Below are 11,817 nucleotides of genomic sequence, written 5' to 3'. Positions count from 1 at the left end.
CAGCCTTTTCTTTACATTTCAAATTTTAATTTATTGACAGTTTTAAATGCTGATACCAAAATACAGCTAAGAGCTGATATCGTTAATACCTTTTAGTCGCTAATATCAGCCCCAGCGATATATTGGCCAGGCTGTAATCACATGCTATGATAGATCCATCATTCTTCTGCAGTAGGGCTGCCACTACATGATTATTTTAGTCATCAAAACCCTGATCCTCACATTTCCAGTTAATCACGAAGTCTATGAAAGAAGGGTTTTAGGTGGAATGGGAAAATAATTTAAGTGTTTTCTTTTCAACAAATAAATTAAAAAAAATCAATAAACATGCAATTAAGTTTTAGAGTATATATGAAAAAGAAAAGCAGAAAATCAAGTCTGGAGGAAGGGATGTACAACTTATTTTCAGATGAAAATGCCAATACTGATTACAAGCTCAAGAGCAATCTTAAATGCTGCATGAGAATCATAGTATTATATCATCAGTATTATCACTGAAACTTTTGACTGGTATTATATGCATTTCTGCATATTTTGTATTTTTAATTTTATAGCTTCAGTTTGTTAATTATGGGATTGATGTCTGTTATTAAAATGTTCAGAAAATAAGGGCTCACGGAGAAATCTTCACAATGCTTGTTTTGTTCAGCCAACAGCTCACAAACAACAATTCATAAAAGCTCACATTTATGAAGCTGGAACCATAAAGCATTTGGCATTTTTGCATGGAAATGAACCAAATTATCCAGGTAATTTTCTGTAATAAACACTTAACAGACTGAAAGATCTACTGGCACTTACAACTGTAATTTATAACAGAGCATCACACTGCAGAGGCTCTTCAAAGGTTCTGTATGCACAAATCTATCAGAACATTGACCCAACTAAATTAAAAAGCACTGAGTAATATTCTACCACTGGGAGCTGAAATATTTTTATTCATTTGATTGAGCAACTCTTGGCTGCATCCCTGCTGTCAGATTTGAGTTCTGAGAGCTTTAAATTGCTTGCAGAACCATAAGTTTGTCATTTTCCAGCTTTTCAGAAATGAAACAATTTAATTTTAGTACAGAAAAAAAATCCCACATTATAGTTCTGTAGTTTTATGAAGAGATTTTAACGATTTCAATGTCCTTAGTGACAGATACACAGATGTATGAACAGTGATGGGCAGACGCACCCAGACCTCATTACAACCTGAACCCCAAACTTCAAACTGCTCCTCAAAGAAAGGGCAGAGAAGAAGAAGAAGAAACAGCCTTTATTGTCCCACAGAGGGGAAATTTGGGCCACAGAGGGGAAACAAAATGCTACAAGAACTACCACACACACACACGCACACACACACACACACACACACACACACACACACACACACACACACACACACACACACACACACACACACACACACACACACACACCTTTTATAAAGACTTACCTTAAATCTATTTAATCTGAACCACAACTTCAAACTTTAGTCTTCATATTAAAATTAAAAACCGTTTTGTTCATGTTGACGTGTGTTCTGGCATCCAAAGGGAAACGGCTCCCCAACATGTGATGCTGTAAACAGGTTTATGTCCCCATAACATGAACAATAGTAGTATGCATGAACACACAATTACACACATGCTGACTTACATTCATTTCAGAGACCTAACTCTATCCATAAGCACTATTTGCCTAAACTTTATTTTTACATCAAGCTTAAAATATGGGGTCTTACTTTGCTCCATAAGGGACTGTGTTAATCAATCTCCCCATACCATGAGTTATAGAGACCCACAAATACACAACCACATACATCTAGCCACTGGTGTCTACTGCCCTCTGCTGCTCATTACAGTAGTTAAACTGATGAAGCTAAGACTCAGCTCAGCTCAGTTCAGAGGCATGTCATGAAGCATGCAGTGGGTTCTTTATTTTATCATTATTGGTGAGTTGAGCAGAACTAATACTGGAACCTCCTTCAGTTTTTGATTCCAGTATTAGTCACATCAGTACTTTAAACTGGTTTCGTCTGTACTTCCAAGGACAGTGTAGCACCTTTGCAAGATTATCAAAATACTTTATACTATTGCTTATACTTTTTACTATGTGCCTTTTGCTGTATTCTGCTTTTTTCATTTAAATGATGCAAAAAATAAAATGCAATCCTGTAAATATCTGAATAATTTGTGCTACAAATGTTTAAGGTTCAAAACCGCACATGTCAAGAAAATTTTAAGTCTAAAAAAGAATAATATATAACCATGGGGAGGAAATTGAGAGTGCCTAATCCACTATGGAGTATCAAGGTCAGTGATATTCAGTGTTTTAATTCTGATGCAAAAAAACCTGTGTTATTAACATACAACACTAGTGTCTCATCATACGTTCAATTGCAACGAAGAACTAAAAGTTCACATTGGATAGCTATATATACTTTTTGCTTAGTGTATTATAATAATGAACTGATTGATAGTGTCTGTCATTTAAATTTGACAGGAAAATATTAAAGTCAAATTGTGTAGTTAAATTTTACAGTTTTTAAAGTTTGAATCTTTTGTTCGGACGTTTCAAATATTCTGGACGACTCAGCTATTCAATATGACCGCTTTATTCTGAAAGAGTTTCACATGTTAGGTTGTGCATGGAAACTGCATTTTATTACTTTTTTACAACTTGATACAATGAGAACAAATATCTGTAACAATACATCCTAATTTATTAGATAATCTATTGTTTTGTATCCAAAATCTCAATGCATCATTTACTGTTTAATGACTATAAGTGTCAAATAACTCTAATAAAGTGTAAGACTACTACTGTCATCCTCTGAACTGTAATACTGTAACTATGAAAGAGCAGAAAACAGAAACACCAAACTAAAGTACAAGTACTTTAATCCTCAAACGCAGTACACTAATAAATTAATTTCTTTCCAGATTTCCAGCTGCTGTAAAAATACTATACTGCAATAATTTAGATCTCATTGTTTTTATTTTTCATTTTATTTTTCATAATTTAGTGATTGTTTTCTAAATTATACACGAATTATTCACCACCATGTCATCAATTCAACAATCCTTCCTAGGATAAAAAAAGGGGGGCCGGCGGGGGGGGGGGGGGGGGGGGGGGGGGGGGGGGTCATTCTGTGTTGTGGGCATTTTAAAAAGCTGTTGTGTTCGTTGTGTAGAAGAACTCAGAGTTAAACATGAGGAAACTGTCCGGCCTTCACCCTGAGGGGGGCCAGAGGAAGGAATGTTTTCCCCTCATACAAAAACCTTTGATCTCACACCCCCTAATCACTTCCTGAAGATTATACAGTACGTGCACCTCCGCACTGCCCACACAGAGCTCTGTGTGTGTGTGTGTGTGTGCGCGCGCGCAGCGTGTGTTAGTGCCTTAAGGCACTCAGGGCACATGTAGTCTTCCAGCCTGATGACAGACAGAGATAGGGAAGAAACAGAGACAGAAGGATGATGTCATCATTCACCAAAAAATGAAAACCAGGAAGAGTTTTAAATACATTTGGCAGTCATGCTGAAAGTATATAAACTAACCCAAAGAGTCAGCACATTTTTAGGCCACAGACAGTTGGAAATGAGTTGGAAGTGCTGGTAAGGCCATTCAGCCTGCTCGTCAGTATGACTTTGGCAGATCTCAGTACTATTATGGTTTGTGGGGGCAGTGAAAGCATCTCAGGAATAGCAGAGTCAGAATTGAGGATGGAAGACTCAGTGGGACCTTCTGGTTTGAGGTTAATATAAATGAATGAGTGAATAAAAAGACTGTAAAACCAGCCACACTGAATAATGTGTCAGTGAGTTAGAGATTAGAATTCAGTTGTATTTACATGATATTCCAACATATTTTCTCTATCCTTCACAAAACCTGTTGCTCCTGATGTGTTCATTGGAGTGTTAGATAGAAAGCACTTAGATGTGGATGAAGACATGTTGTAGCCAGTCCATTTACCGTACTGTAGCATTAAAAAACTCAGAATTCAAACCAAACTACATAAAAGAACATCAAACAAAAGCAAAGTAACCACAAAAATGAGTTATGTTCAAAAACTCCACTAATAAAAATCAAAACCTGATTTAGGTTTGGCTGCTCTCCTCCTCAGCTGTTCAGCGGTCCTCTCAGGTCTTTTTTCCTCCCAGTGTGTGAAACAGCTCGGATTTGTCAAAGCAGCTGGTGTGTCTCAGTTACACACAAGGTGCTCTTTGGTGGGTGATGCAGTGTGTTATGGCATTAATGACACATGGGTGCTACTTGCAAGTCATCATTTTTCAGTGTGCAAGATTATGATTGTGGAGGGCTGTAATGCTAACCCCAACCGAGTGCTTCTAAATGCAAAACTTTACTAGGATTTTGTGCCAGAACCTAACCAGGCAGTCAATGTAAAACCAAAAATTGAGTGACAGTGAAACTCAGCAGCAAGTAGAAAAAAGTTACAACAAATGCACAACACAGAGGTCCAAACTGTACACAGACTTTGGTGTCCAGGCTGATAAACCTGCAACTTCTGCCAAAGGCAAAGACAGCTTGTGGATAATGCTGGGTTACAGGCTGCAGCCACTTGCATGATTTCACCACAGAATCTAAAAACGATGCATAGAGCAAACATCAGCTTCTGTGTTAAACCCATCAAACCTTCATGTCGAGGAGCTGGGATTTCATCTGGTCAACAGTCTGATCATTTTCTTTCCACCGAAGCATTCGCTGAGTTGTGCATCATGAAATTGTGAAGAATTTTGAATGGCATGCTTTTGGAAAAAACAAACAAATAAAACAGCAGCAACAACAACAAAAACCAGAAAGTATCCCACAGTTTCTGCTGGTGATTATTTTCAGTGGAGTGCCCACTCCAGCTCAGGGACGAGTTTCTGCCCCAGGTGGAGGAGTTTAAGTATCTCGGGGTCTTGTTCACCAGTGATGGAAGAAGGGAGCTGGAGATCGACAGACAGATCTGGGCTGCATCTGCAGTGAAGTGGATGCTGCACTGGTCTGTCATGGTAAAGAAGGAGCTGAGCGTGAAAGCAAGGCTGTCAATTTACCAGTCGATCTACGTCCTTCCACTCACATGTGGTCACGAGCTTTAGGTAGTGACAGAAAGAATAAGAGCGCGAATGCAAGCGGCAGAAATGAGATTCCTCTGGAGGGTGCCTGGCCTCTCCTTTAGAGATAGGGTGAGGAGTGCAGCCATTCGGGAGGGGCTCACAGTAGAGCCGCTGCTTCTCCACATCGAAAGGAGCCAGTTGAGGTGGCTCGGGCATCTGACAAGGATGCCTTCTGGGCACCTCTTAGGTGAGGTGTTCCAGGCATGTCCTAACCGGAGGAAGCCCCGGGGCAGACCCAGGACACGCTGGAGAGATTATGTTTGGTTTCTTAGCTGGCCTGGGAACGTCTTGGGGTCCCTCTGGACGAGCTGGAGGAGGTGGTGGGGAGAGGGAGGCCTGGGCTTCTCTGCATAGGCTGCTGCCCCCATGACCTGGCCCTAGATGAACAGAAGAAAGTGGATGGATGGATGGATGGATGGATGTTATTTTCAGCCACCACATTAAAACCACACAGTTAAAACTTGTTAAAGTTCCACTTCGGTGCCAAACAGCTCTGAACTGTTGAGCGCTGCTGTTGGATGCTTCTGTCTGTCCAGCACTGGGACACTGTGGGATCCTGAGGATTACAGCCTGTGTCTGTGGGGCTTTTCCAATTGCATTCTGCACAGACTTCTTTTGTCTTCATGAGTAAACCACCATCACCTGCATGTATAAAAAAGCTCTAGAACAGACTGACACTAAACCGATAAAGTTAAAAGAAAATTATATCAATACCACTATTCATGTTTCATGGAAACTGAAACTTCTGATTTGAGGTTAGAGATCATATTGTCTGTACGTTACATATTTCATCTACTATCAGAAGGTAAAATGGAAAAACTAGAGACTAACTTTAAAGTTACAGCTATATTTATGCTATTCAGAAAGTCAAAAGAAAGAACAAATGCATCATTAGAGTTTTTGAATTTTATTGAACATGCAAATTAAAGGGCAAAATGGGGTTTTTGAAAAAAAAGGGTAGGAAGAAGAAGGGGAGGCATTGATAAAGAGTAAGAGAGGGAAATAGGATTAGCATAAGAAGAAGTGAATGAGGTAAAGAATGAGAAGAATGAGATGACAGACAAGCTGCTGACTGGAGCTCCTTTTGGGAGCACTCGTTTTGTTGAACCAGATGATTTTTTTAGTCTTTGCTCGAGTGCTTTGTATGTGAGTTGGATCTGTATTCACAACAGCATTTGATCCCAAACTGCAAATGGAGAATGCCCACCTTCAAAGTAAAAGGTGGTCCTCAGCACTGCAGCCAACATGTTTCGAAAAGCACAACTTTTACTTTGAAGGCGAGTGTTTCTATCCATTTCTTGTTTGTGTTGCAACTTTTCAAATTTGACTACTGCTTGGTTTGTAGTTTGCAGACAAGTCAGTGTCTTCCATGCAAACGTCAGACAACCGCGAGAATCTGCTAGCGACTAAAGCAATCACAAGGAGATTTTTGGTGCAACCAATTCCGCCTAGTGACAGCCAGCGGCCTCCAGGAACAACTCGCCTGCTGGTTGGGGAATAGACATTTTTCTCACACTACCTGTGCTTGTATCACTAACAAAATGGCAGACAACTATCAATGTCATGTGAGAAATCTTTAGAGCGTCTTTTAACTCATGCTCTGCTCCCACAAAGTTAGTTCCATTGTTTCCATTTTTACTGATAATCCAATACTGTTGATGAAATTAGGAAAGTGGGTGATTTTAAATAGCCATAAACAAAAACAACCAAGCTGCAAAAAATCAGCCACATAATGAACACTGATGTATTTCAGCACTTATTTATTGGAATATTGAACTAATTATTTACTTAAATCACTGACTGGAGTGAAGTCAGTGACCTGGTTCACCTGGGTTTGCAGTGTTTTTGGTAAATCTGCGACTCCGCTGTCTGCTCGCACTCACTCAAACTTTGTACTTAACAGCAGTATCCAGTCAGATATGATCTGGGTTAATGGAGACCTCAGACTCATTATTCATGACTCAGTAGGAAGATTTGACTCATTTAACCCAGATAATTCAGTAACCAGCTAGTGCTAGTCAACATACCTCTGAGAGACAGCAGTGGTGTTTCTTATAGCAGAACTTATAGCCATGAAGGTGTGAAAGCACTTTTTTCATTCCTGAACTGTTTTGTGTCCTTCCAGAAGTTTGAATTTTGACTTTCTTAGATGGAGCAACTCAAGCCGTCTCTAAAATGAAGGCTAAATTGATCTTCTACTCATCTTCCTGCAGCCTCACATATGAAACAGGGCCATAACAATTACAGTAAAAACAAAAGTTGTTTTTTCATCTTAAAAATAAATTTAATTCATTTAAAAATGAATTAATCAATTCAATTCAATTAATTTAAAATTTTTATTTCTGTATTTATTGTAGCAAGATTTGTGCCCATAAAAGGGTCATTAGTGGGGAATCATTTTGGCAGTTAGTGGCTTGTGGTGGAGACGGTTTCCTTGTTGAGTGGGTGGTGGAAAAAAGTCAAAACAACAGAAAATGTCAAATATGGATTAGTTTGGGGTTGTGGTTGTCACTGTTGTGCTTTACCTTGAAGAGGAAAAATAAAAAAGCACAACTCAGAAGCCAAATCCAGGAGAGAAGAGCCGGGGTGAAGAGGAGCTGTGCCCCCGTGGCTTCTCTTTTTGTTTTTTTAGGTTTCTGTAACCTCTGTAATCACTGCCCTTTTCTTCCTCACGGCCCTGGACAGCTGTCATAAAAAGATCTGTGGCATTACCTAAAATTAAACACAGCTACCACTATGCATTACTGAAACACAAACTTCAATTTGCACCTTAAGAAAGCAGATAAAAGAAAAGTCATGCACATCATGTTATAAACTACACTCACTATGGCTGACTCGATTTGTAATATTTTCTAGCATGCTAGAGCTGATTTTCTGATTTTTCATACTCTATAAACATATATTCATATAAACAACTCTTAATAAAAATATTCAAACTATTTACAATTAAAAAATATTTAAAAAAACAACACTGTGACATGATATCAGTGAGATAAAATGTCTCATGGAGAAGAATAAAAAAATACTTTTGATAGTTTGAAACTCATGCTTAGATTTAACATTGCATCCATTTGGACAGAATATAACTAAAATAAGCATTTAAAATCAGGGTGGCACAGTGGTGCAGTGGTTAGTGTAGTGGGAAAATTTGCATTTCACCTTATTTGTAAGAAGTTACTTCTTTGTATGAAAAGAGTGTGTGAGGATAGAAAGCAACTAATTGTAAGCTGTGTTCAAGGTCATGAGATACTGTGAGCGTCATTGTTATCAGGACAGAACTCCTCACAGCTGGAGTAGGCAAAGATTGTATTCACACAAGGGTATAAATGAGGTGTTATTTTTCCTTTTCAGTGCTGGTGCAAAGACTGCTCGTGCTGTATTGATCCCTTTGCAAAGGTTTCTTTCAATAAATCTCAGAAAATCAGTTTGGTTTCAGAGCTCAGTTATTTTTTTCCAATGGGACACTGGGAGACAAACACACCAGAAGGGTGGTTGGGGCAGAGTGGAGACACCTGGGAGACACAGCTGAAATAAACCAGATAACAAGAAAGGGGGAAGTAAAACTAAAGCATGGCACCAAAGACAAATGACTATCAAAATAAAGCAGGAAGTACTGAGACAGAAAAACATCTACCACAGAGATTTGACAACATGGGAACACATGGGAGGTAAAATAAACTAAAAACTCAATGAGTTAAATATAACCTTTGATCAAACTAAAAAAAAATCCAAAAACATGACTGCAATTACAAGAATATAGATAATCACAAATAAGAAAACTCTTAACAAAGGACTAAGAGCAACAGAACTCACAGACCGCGACAACTTCATTGCCAAATCCATATCAATATTATTTTCACACAACAATACAAGATACATGGCTAATAATAATAATAAATGAAAATAACATTTTTGCACCAAAAAGGTGATTCCCAAAGATCTTTAAGCCAACAATGTCAAGCAAAGACCTGACACAGGGCCTGAGAGCTGCATCTGGCCCTTCAGTTGGTCCATAAACTGTCTGCCGAAGCCTCATCAGAAATTATCTCAGTGGAAGAGCGGCTGTTCAGCAGCCATTCATAAGGAAGACAAACTGCTGAGATATGCCAAATTATAGAAATTGGTTTATAAATATAAATGGTTTGGGGCTACATTTGAGACAGTGGTGTTGGGGATCTTGACAAAATTGATGGAATTATCAACACAGCAAAGTATCATCAGATTTAATGTGGAAATAGTCAGGTTGGCTTCACTTTTCAGCATGATGACAATCCCAAACACTGTCAGAGCAGTAAAAACTTACCTGGACAGAAAAACAGTCACGATTGTGTTCCATTGTGGGTCGGCCTTCTCAGAGCTCAGACCTCAACATTATTGAAGCAGTGTGGGATCGTCCTGACAGACACTGGAACAAGTACAGTATTTCTGATCCTGTTAGTGTGCGTGCCTTGTGGGAGGATTGTTCTTTAAACACAGAGGCATTCATTGTCCTGTTCTGTACTCAAAGAATGGAGAACCTCCATGACTAGTATTTTTGAATTTACTCAGTGATAATGTGCAGTCAAATGACAATGGATACCTTTTTTCAGCTGTCAGCAGTGGGTAGTGCTTGTGACTCACCATGTTGGGCAGTTTGCAGGGTAACCTTGTAGCTGTTTTGCCCAACAGGTTGAATCCTGTCTTAGGATTAAGCTCATTTGCTGTCTCCAGGCTGCCCTCTAAGTTTCACCCCCACATCATGCTCCACCCTCCTCAGTTCTTCCCTGTCTCCAAGCATGAAGGTTTTCTTCCATTTATTAAGCAGGTCATGAGTGATCCAGCGCTTGTCGTTCAAAGCAGCACGCTGTTCAGGCTGGTAAGTTGATGTGTTCACAGAATGTGATATATTCTATGACGCAGCCAGTCAATGTTAATATTCCAGTCTGTAGACTCAATATGACAAAACAATGCTTATTCACATGGATCCTTCTGCAGAACCTGTCACAAAAGAGAATTTGTTTTTTCAGATTTCCACCACAACATACAAATTGTCTTCCTTTGATTAAATCTAATTTTACAGCGACATGCCAACTTCACCACAAGGACCCAAAATGAAGGAAAATAGGTTAAACATTTACTTATGTCAGGCTTCTGTTCGTTGACTACAGCTCGGCGTTCAACACCATTATCCCCGGCATCCTAACTGAGAAGCTGGGCACCCTAAACTTCTCCCCCAAAATCTGCTCCTGGATCAAGGACTTTCTGACCAACAGCCCACAGGTTGTGAAGATGGGTGAAGATGGGTGAGACCCCCCCCCCCCCCCCCAGTAGTTTAGACTCCTAAACACATCACATTAAATCCTCAGCTCCTTCATCCCATAAAACAATCACAGAGCAACAAAAACTGAACTGTACAAATGTCTTTCCCCTCAGTAATCAGTGCAATATTCTTCTTCTGCAGTGCCTCAAACCCTTGTGCAATATATATATATATATATATATATATATATATATATATATATATATATATATATATATATATATATATATATATATATATATATATATATATATATATATATATATATATATATAATGTATAAAATGTATCTATGTATATTACTGTTAATACTTGTAAGGCCCTGACCCTGACCAGTGGCAGATGTCCCAATTTCATCAAGTCTTCATAGACTTCATAGATAGGTCGACACATGTGACTCTTTCTTCAGTACTCAGAGCCACAAAGATGTGACTGGTGTGGGGTTTACTAGCAGGATTTACAGGTGCTTTATATCCTTTTCTAGGTACTGTAAGTTGTGGCTCCTTAGGACATCAAATGCTAAATCACTTGTGGCAACTGTGGATATTTGAGCTGCTTGTCACAGCGTTCAAGGACATCAACCACACAGCTGCTGAAGAGTGGGACTACACAACAGACCTTGATATTTTGATTTCACTGCTGAATGTACACTCTCTTTCATTTTTATCAAGACGCAAGCCTTCCTTCACCTGAAGGTCCTCAGTGTAACGCAACCTCAGGGATGATTTTTTCTCTCGCCATTCTTTCATGTTGATTTAAAAAAAAATATATTAAAAAGTGGGATATTTTCACAAGCTTGGGAAGCTTGTAATTGATACACTTCATCCATTATCATCATCAGTCCTACTTTCTTCTGCTCAGCAGCATGACTTTATGGAGTTTTCACACCTATAGTTCATTCACACCAGTCTGAGTCTGTTGATGATTTTGCAAAATTTTAGCTTTTTCACATGATTTGGTTTCTTTTCACAGCGAATTCCAAATCAACTCCAAGCAAATCACGTGTCACTACAAACCATCTGAAAATATTCAATCTGCTTATTGGGCAGATAAATCTGGAGCATGAGCAACAAAAATATATACATGACTAAAGGTGTTATGGTCTGGACTAGTGGATAACAGGGATAATAAAATTCACATTTTAGGCATAACTGTATTCTGCCACATCCCCAAATGCAAAGCATTCCTGGCTATGGGAAGGCATTTAGCTCAAAGGTAGTTAGACTGAGGTCGGATCATATTCACATCAAGGCAGCCAGTTACTTTGGTCCACACTTGAGTTCAACTATCATTTTCACATATGTACACCAGAAAGTGCACCAAGAGAGATAACATTCCAGAGTTTGACTTAAACTGACTAATCAATGTCTGTGAACCAATTCAAGTAAACAGAGAGGCACATTTAGC

This window comes from Archocentrus centrarchus, chromosome 8 (assembly GCF_007364275.1).
Source record: "Archocentrus centrarchus isolate MPI-CPG fArcCen1 chromosome 8, fArcCen1, whole genome shotgun sequence".
NCBI classification, from domain to species: domain Eukaryota; kingdom Metazoa; phylum Chordata; class Actinopteri; order Cichliformes; family Cichlidae; genus Archocentrus; species Archocentrus centrarchus.
This window is presented reverse-complemented; position numbering follows the sequence as displayed.